We start from the raw sequence: 7,041 nt of genomic DNA, 5'->3' as shown, positions 1-7,041 counted from the left end.
AGCAGTACTTCATTTAAATTCTTCAAATACCCCGGCAGCAGCAATAGTTCTTTCAGAGCACATGTCTCTCCTCCCCTCACCTTGTACTGCCAGCGATTCAATAAAAAATATAAACCTGCATGAAAAGCAGCCTTTTGGGTAGATACAAAGATTTTTAATAAAAGGATATAAAAAATTGCTTATGAGTACAGAGGTTGGGCTGGTAGTACTCTCCGTAAAAGTTTGTTGGGAAATGGGATCTGACCTGGCAACATTTAGCACTTGGTTAAGTCACTGACAAAATCATCCTGAGTTACTGCCAAGTTTGTTTCCGGGTCTTTAAAGCAACCCAAGTGAAGAGCTCAACACGATGCACAAAGAAACAATGCCATAGATTTTTTTTTTTTTTTTACTTTTTATTTTGAAATAATTATATAGGCCGTGTGTGGTGGCTGATGCCTTTAATTCTAGCACTTAGGGAAGCCAAGGTGGGAGGGTTGCTTGAGCCCAGGAATTCAAGACCAGCCTAGGCAACGTAAGGGCATCCCGTCTCTACAAAAAATAAAACATTAGCTGGGTGTGCCAAGAGTCTTAGCTACTCAGGAGGCTGAGGTGGGAGGATCACTTGAACCCAGGAGTTTGAGGTTGCAGTGAGCTATGATCACGGCACTGCAGAAATAATATACTCACAGGAAGTTGCAAAAACAGCACAAGAGGTCCAGTGTACCCTTCACATAGCTTCCCCCAAAGGAACACCTTATATGTAGATCAATATCAACACCAGGAAATTGACACTGGTGACATCTAAGAACAGACCTTTTTCAATTTTCAGCAGCTTTTCCGTGTACTCATTTTGTGTGTATGTGTGTGTATAGATCTGTGTAATTGTATTATATATAGATTTGTGTAAATGTGCTACCCTCATTATCATTACATACCCTACCCTATCCCACCCCTTTCACTGGCAAACACTAATCTGTTCTTCATCTCTATAATTGTGTTATTTCAATAATGTTATATAGATGGAATTATATAATATTTAACCTTTTGAGATTGGCATTTTTCACTCAGTTGTAATCCTCTGGAGATTCATCCAGGTTGTCTTGTTTAATAATAGTTTGTTCTTTTTCATTGCTGAGTAATATTCCATGGTATGGTTGTACCAGTTTGTTTAACCCTTCACTCATTGAAGGGCATTTGGATTGTTTATTACAAATAAAACTACTATGAATATTTGTGTATGGGTTTTTGTGTGGACATAAATTTTCATTTCTTTAGGGTGATTGTCCAGAAATGCAATTGCTGGATCGTGTGGAAGTGTGTGTTTAGTTTTATGAGAAACTACCAAACTGTTGCCCAGAGCAGCTGTACCCTTCTACATTCCCACCAACAATGTCTGAAAGATCACATTTTTCTGCATCCTCACAGTATTTGGTATTGTCATTATATTTCATTTTATTTTTATTTTATTTTTTTGAGATGGAATCTCACTCTGTCGCCCAGGTTGGAGTACAGTGGTGCAATCTCAGCTCACTGCAACCTCCACCTCCTGGGTTCAAGTGATTCTCCTGCCTCAGCCTCCAGAATAGCTGGGATTACAGGGGTGCGTCACCACACCCAGCTAGTTTTTGTATTTTTAGTAGAAACGAGGTTTCACCATGTTGGCCAGGCTGGTCTGGAACTCCTAACCTCAAGTAATCTGCCCGCCTCAGCCTCCCAAAGTGCTGAGATTACAGGTGTGAGCCACTGCGCCTGGCCAAGATTTCTGTTTTTAAAAAATATATCTTTTTACTTTGATTTTACTTTAAGTTCTGGGATACATGTGCAGAACATGCAGGTTTGTTACATAGGTATACATATGCCATGATGGTTCGTTGCACCTATCAACCCATCATCTAGGTTTTAAACCCCTCATGCATTAGGTATTTGTCCTAATGCTCTCCCCCCCCCTCCCCCCCCCCCCCGCCCCTCAACAGGCCCCGGTGTGTGATGTTCCCCTCCCTATGTCCATCTGTTCTCATTGTTCAGCCCCAACTTATGAGAACATGTGCTGTTTAGTTTTCTGTTCCTGTGTTAGTTTGCTGAGAATGATGGTTTCCTGCTTCATCCATGTCCCTGCAAAGGACATGAACAAGATTTATTTTTCAAGAGTTTTTTAACGATTCAATTTTTTAGTAGTTATAGGACTTTTCAAATGACCTGTTTCATATTGGGTGAGTTATAGTAGTTTGCTTTTTGAGGAATTGGTCCATTTCATCTAAATTGTCAAATTAATGGACGTTGTTTTAAGTAATTTTTTTTTCTTGCCTTTTAATGTCTGTGGGGTCTGTAGCGAGAACCTCTGTTTCATTGTTGATACTGGTAATGTTTGTCTTCTCTTTTTCTATTGTCAGTCTTGATAGAAGTTTTTTGTTTGTTTGTTTTGTTTGTTTGTTTTGTTTTGAGACGGGGTCTCACTCCTGTTGCCCAGGCTGGAGTGCAGTGATGCAATCTCAGTTCACCCGCCTTCCGGGTTCGAGCAATTCTCCTGCCTCAGCCTCCCGAGTAGTTGGGACTACAAGTGCTCGTCACCATACCCAGCTACTTTTTGTATTTTTTGTAGAGACAGGGTTTTGCCATGTTGACCAGGCTGGTCTCGAACTCCTGGCCTCAAGTGATCTACCTGCCTTGGCTTTCCAAAGTGCTGGGATTACAGGCATGAGCCACCATACCTGGCTGATAGAGGTTTTTTGATCTTTTCAACGTACCGGCTTTTTGTTTCATTGTATTTTCTTGATTGTTTTTGTTTTCAGTTTTACTGATTTCTCCTTTTATCTTAATTATTTCCTTACTTCTGCTTGTTTTGGGTTTTTTAAAAAATCATCCAGTTTCTTGAGGTAAGTACGTAGATTATTGGTTTGAGATCTTTCTTTCTTTCTCATGTATCTAGTGTTACGCATTTTTCTCTTAGCTTTACAAATTTTGATGTTGCATTTTCATTCAATATAGTTTTATTTTCAATGAATTATGTTTAACTATGTTCTTTAATGTTAAAATTTCTGGATAATTTCCTGCTATCGTTCTGTTATTGACTTCTAGTTTGATTACACTATGGTTATTTAATTTATTATTATTATTTCAATTTTTAAAACATTTGTTCAGATTTGTTTTGTGGACCAGGATAGGTTCATGTTGTGAATGTTCCATGTATGCCTAAAAAGAATGCGTATTCTACTGTTAATAGGTGGAATGTTCTATAAATGTCAGTTGAATTCTATTGGTTGATGTTACTGTTCAGTCTTTCTGTATCCTTACTGACTTTCTGTCTAGTGAGTCTATCATTTGTTGAAAGAATGGTGTTGAAGTTTTCAACTATAAATGTAGACTTGTCCATTTCTTCTTTCTGTTCTTTCAGTTTTTGCTTCAGGAAATCTGAAGCTCTGCTATTTGCTCTGTACATATTTAGGATTGCTATGTCTTGTTTGTGGATTGACTCTTTAAACCTTATGTAACATTCTTCTTTGTCTTTGGTAATTTTCTTTGCTCTGAAGTCTATTTTATCTAATATTAATGTAGCTACTCTTCCTTTCTTTTGATTGTTTGTATGGTGTATTCTTTTCAGCCTTTTACTTTCAACCTACCTCATTGCATTGGAAATTAATGGTAATGTTTTTAAATCCATGTTGCCAATCTCTTTTAGTTTATATATTTAAACCATTTATATTTAATCTAATTATTGATATTTTGGGACTTCAATTTGATTTCTGTTTGTTCCCTCTGTTTTTATTCCTTTGTTTTTCTTTTCCTATCTTCCTTTGAGTTACTTGAGCATTTTTTAGAATTTCATTTTATCTGTGGTGTTTTTGAGTGTATCTCTTTGTATGTTTATTTTAGCGGTTTCTTTGAATTATACGTAACTTATCACAATCTACTGGTGTCAACATCTTACTACCTCCATTGAAATGTAGAAAACTAATCTCCATTTAGGTTCCTTTATCCTGCCCCTTAAATAGTCTCTTAAAAATTTTCTCTACATATATTGAGAACCACATCATACAATGTTACTTTGTCTCAACCATCAAAAATAATTTTAAACACTCAAGAGAATAGTCTATTAAATTTACTCATATTTTACCTTTTCCATTGTTCTTTCTTCACGTGTGATATTTCAAGCCTCCTTTTATCGTTTCCTTTCTCTGGGGAAGAACTTTAGCAATTCTTTTATAAAAGTTCTATTGACAAAAATTATCTTAGTTTTCTTTCAAGTGAAAATGTCTTTATTTCACCTTCATTCCTGAAGGATATTATCATGGGATATAGAAATCTGGATCGAGGCCGGGCACTGTGGCTCACGCCTGTAATGCCAGCACTTTGGGAGGCCAAGGCAGGTGGATCACTTGAGGTCTGGAGTTCAAGACCAGTAGAGGGTGAAACCCCATCTCTACTAAAAATACAAAAATTAGCTGGGTGTGGTGGCGGGTGCCTGTAATCCAGTTACTCGGGAGACCAAGGAATGAGAATTGTTTGAACCCAGTAGGTGGAGGTTGCAGTGAGCCGAGATCACGCCACTGCACTCCAGCCTGGGCGACAATGAGACTCTGTTCAAAAAAAAAGGAAAAAGAAAAATCTGGATTGGCAGATATTTTCTTTCAGCACTTGAAAACTGTCGTGTCACTTCCTTCTGACCCCCATGCTTTCAGATACAAAATCCGTTGGCATTCATATTGTTGTTCCCATAATTAATGTGTCATTTCTCTTTAGTTGCCTTCAGGATTTTTTTCCTTGTTTTTGCTTTTCTGAGGTTTGAGTATGCCATGGCTTGGTGTAGATTTCTTTGAGTTTTTCTTCTTTGGGGTTTACTCAAGTTCTTAAATCTGTAAATTTATGTGTTCTGCCAATTTGGGAAATTTTCAGCCATATTTCAAGTAGTTTTTCAGTCTCTTTTTCTGGAACTTTGATGACATGCATGATAGATCATTTATTATGGTTCCACAGGCCCCTGAGGCTCTGTTTATCTTTTTTTAACTCTATTTTCTGTTGTTCAGATTGGATAATTTCTATTGTTCTATTTTTCTTATTGTTCTATTTCACTAAGTCCTTAGTCTATCATCTCTATTCTGCTATTGAGTCCATCCAGTGAGTTTTTCAAATTTTCATGATTGTATTTTACAGTTCTACAATTTCCATTTGGTAGCTTTTTAAAAAATTGTATTTCTTCGCTGAGAATTTCAATGTTTTCATTTGTTTCAAGTGTGTTTGTAATGGCTAATTGAGGATGTTTATGATTGCCACTCAAAATCTGTTTCAGATAATTTCAACATCTGTGTCATCTCAGCGTTGGTATGCATTAGTTGTCTTCTCTCATTCAAGCTGACATTTCCCTGGTTCTTGGTTTGACAAGTGCTCTTTTTATTGTCCTGGACACTGGAAGAATTATCTTATGAATCTCAGGCCTCCACTGACACCACACTGGTGGAGAAAGGGGCACATCACCTGGTTACTGCCAGGTCACGGTGGCAGTCCAGAGATCCTGGCTTCCCACTAGGGCTTTGCTCACAGGAGAGGGGATTTTTTTTTTTTTTTTTTTTTTTTTTTTTTTTTTGCTTGGTTTCTGTCTTTTTAGAGTGAATCTTTCCCTATCCTTTGGCTAGAGGTAACAGGCTTTTTTCAGGGCCTTTTTGTGTGTGTCTCTCACAATTGGCATTACTGGCTTGCTGGCTTCTTTAACACACAACATTCAGGATATAGAGGCGGCAAAAAGGAAACTCAGGGTCACGGTATTCCTCAGTTGCCAAGGTTCCCAGTCAGTCGGCCTTCTTCTCTGCACCCTTCAGACTCTTATCTTTGTTTTATACATAATATTTGGAGTTTTGAGTTATACACTTTGTGGGAGGAATAAGGAGAAGTGCATGATTCCATCTTGTCAACTAGAAGTCAGCCCATCTGGCCAGGTGCAGTGGCTCACATCTGTAATCCTAGCACTTTGGGAGGCTGAGGCAGGCAGATCACCTGGGGTCAGGAGTTCGATACCAGCCTGGCCAACATGGTGAAACCCCGTCTCTACTAAAAATACAAAACTTAGCTGGGCATGGTGGTGCATGCCTGTAATCCCAGCTATTCGGGACGCTGAGGCATGAGAATCGCTTGAACCCGGGAGGTGGAGATTGCAGTGAGCCAAGATCACACCACTGCACTCCAGCCTGGGTAGCAGAGCTAGACTCTGTCTTTAAAAAAAAAAAAAAGTTGGCCCATCTGGAAGTTGGTTTTTATTAAAGACTGAAATTTGACATGGTGGCTCTTTCTTTATGTAAGTAACCTGTTGTGGAGGCTAAAGTAACTCCATCTTGGATGCTAATCCACCATGTTGACTTGTGATTAACCTTGGTTCCAGGAATGCCTCTGAGATTTCCAGTTCATCTATTGTTCCTTGTGTAAGAGCACATCCTTACCATAAATTCTGCTCTTAGATCAAACTGCTACTCATTTCCTCTGAAGCACGTGTACCTTTTCCTTTGGTATATAATCCCTGGGTCTGGGGGTGGGGGCTAATGGCATGGAGATCTACCTGCCTTGTAGCTGCTCAAGACCATACTTCTGTCCATAAATTTTCCGATAAAATCACCCTGTGATAACAAGCTGGACTTCTCTGCCTCCTTCTTTGGTTTCTCAGCCCCTTCTGAGTTTGGGGGTCACTTTGCATATATAGCCCTTTAATGAAACGTGTACTAGCAAAATACTAAAGATTTATAGAAAGGGGCGGGGCACAGTGGCTCATGCCAGTAATCTCAGCACTTTGGGAGGCCAAGGCAGGTGGATCACTTGAGGTCAGGAGTTCGAGACCAGCCTTGCCAACATGGTGAAACCCTGTCTCTACTAAAAATACAAAAAATTAGCCAGGTGTGGCGGTGCACGCCTGTAGTCGTAGCTACTCAGGAGGCTAAGGCAGGAGAATTGCTTGAACTCAGGAGGTGGAGGTTGCAGTGAGCTTAGATCATGCCGCTTGTACTCTAGCCTGGGCAAGAGTGAGACTCCGTCTCAAAAAAAAAAAAAAAAAAAAAAAAAAAAAAAAAAAAAAAAAAAAAA

Source organism: Piliocolobus tephrosceles, chromosome 12 (assembly GCF_002776525.5).
Source record: "Piliocolobus tephrosceles isolate RC106 chromosome 12, ASM277652v3, whole genome shotgun sequence".
Classification (NCBI taxonomy): domain Eukaryota; kingdom Metazoa; phylum Chordata; class Mammalia; order Primates; family Cercopithecidae; genus Piliocolobus; species Piliocolobus tephrosceles.
This window is presented reverse-complemented; position numbering follows the sequence as displayed.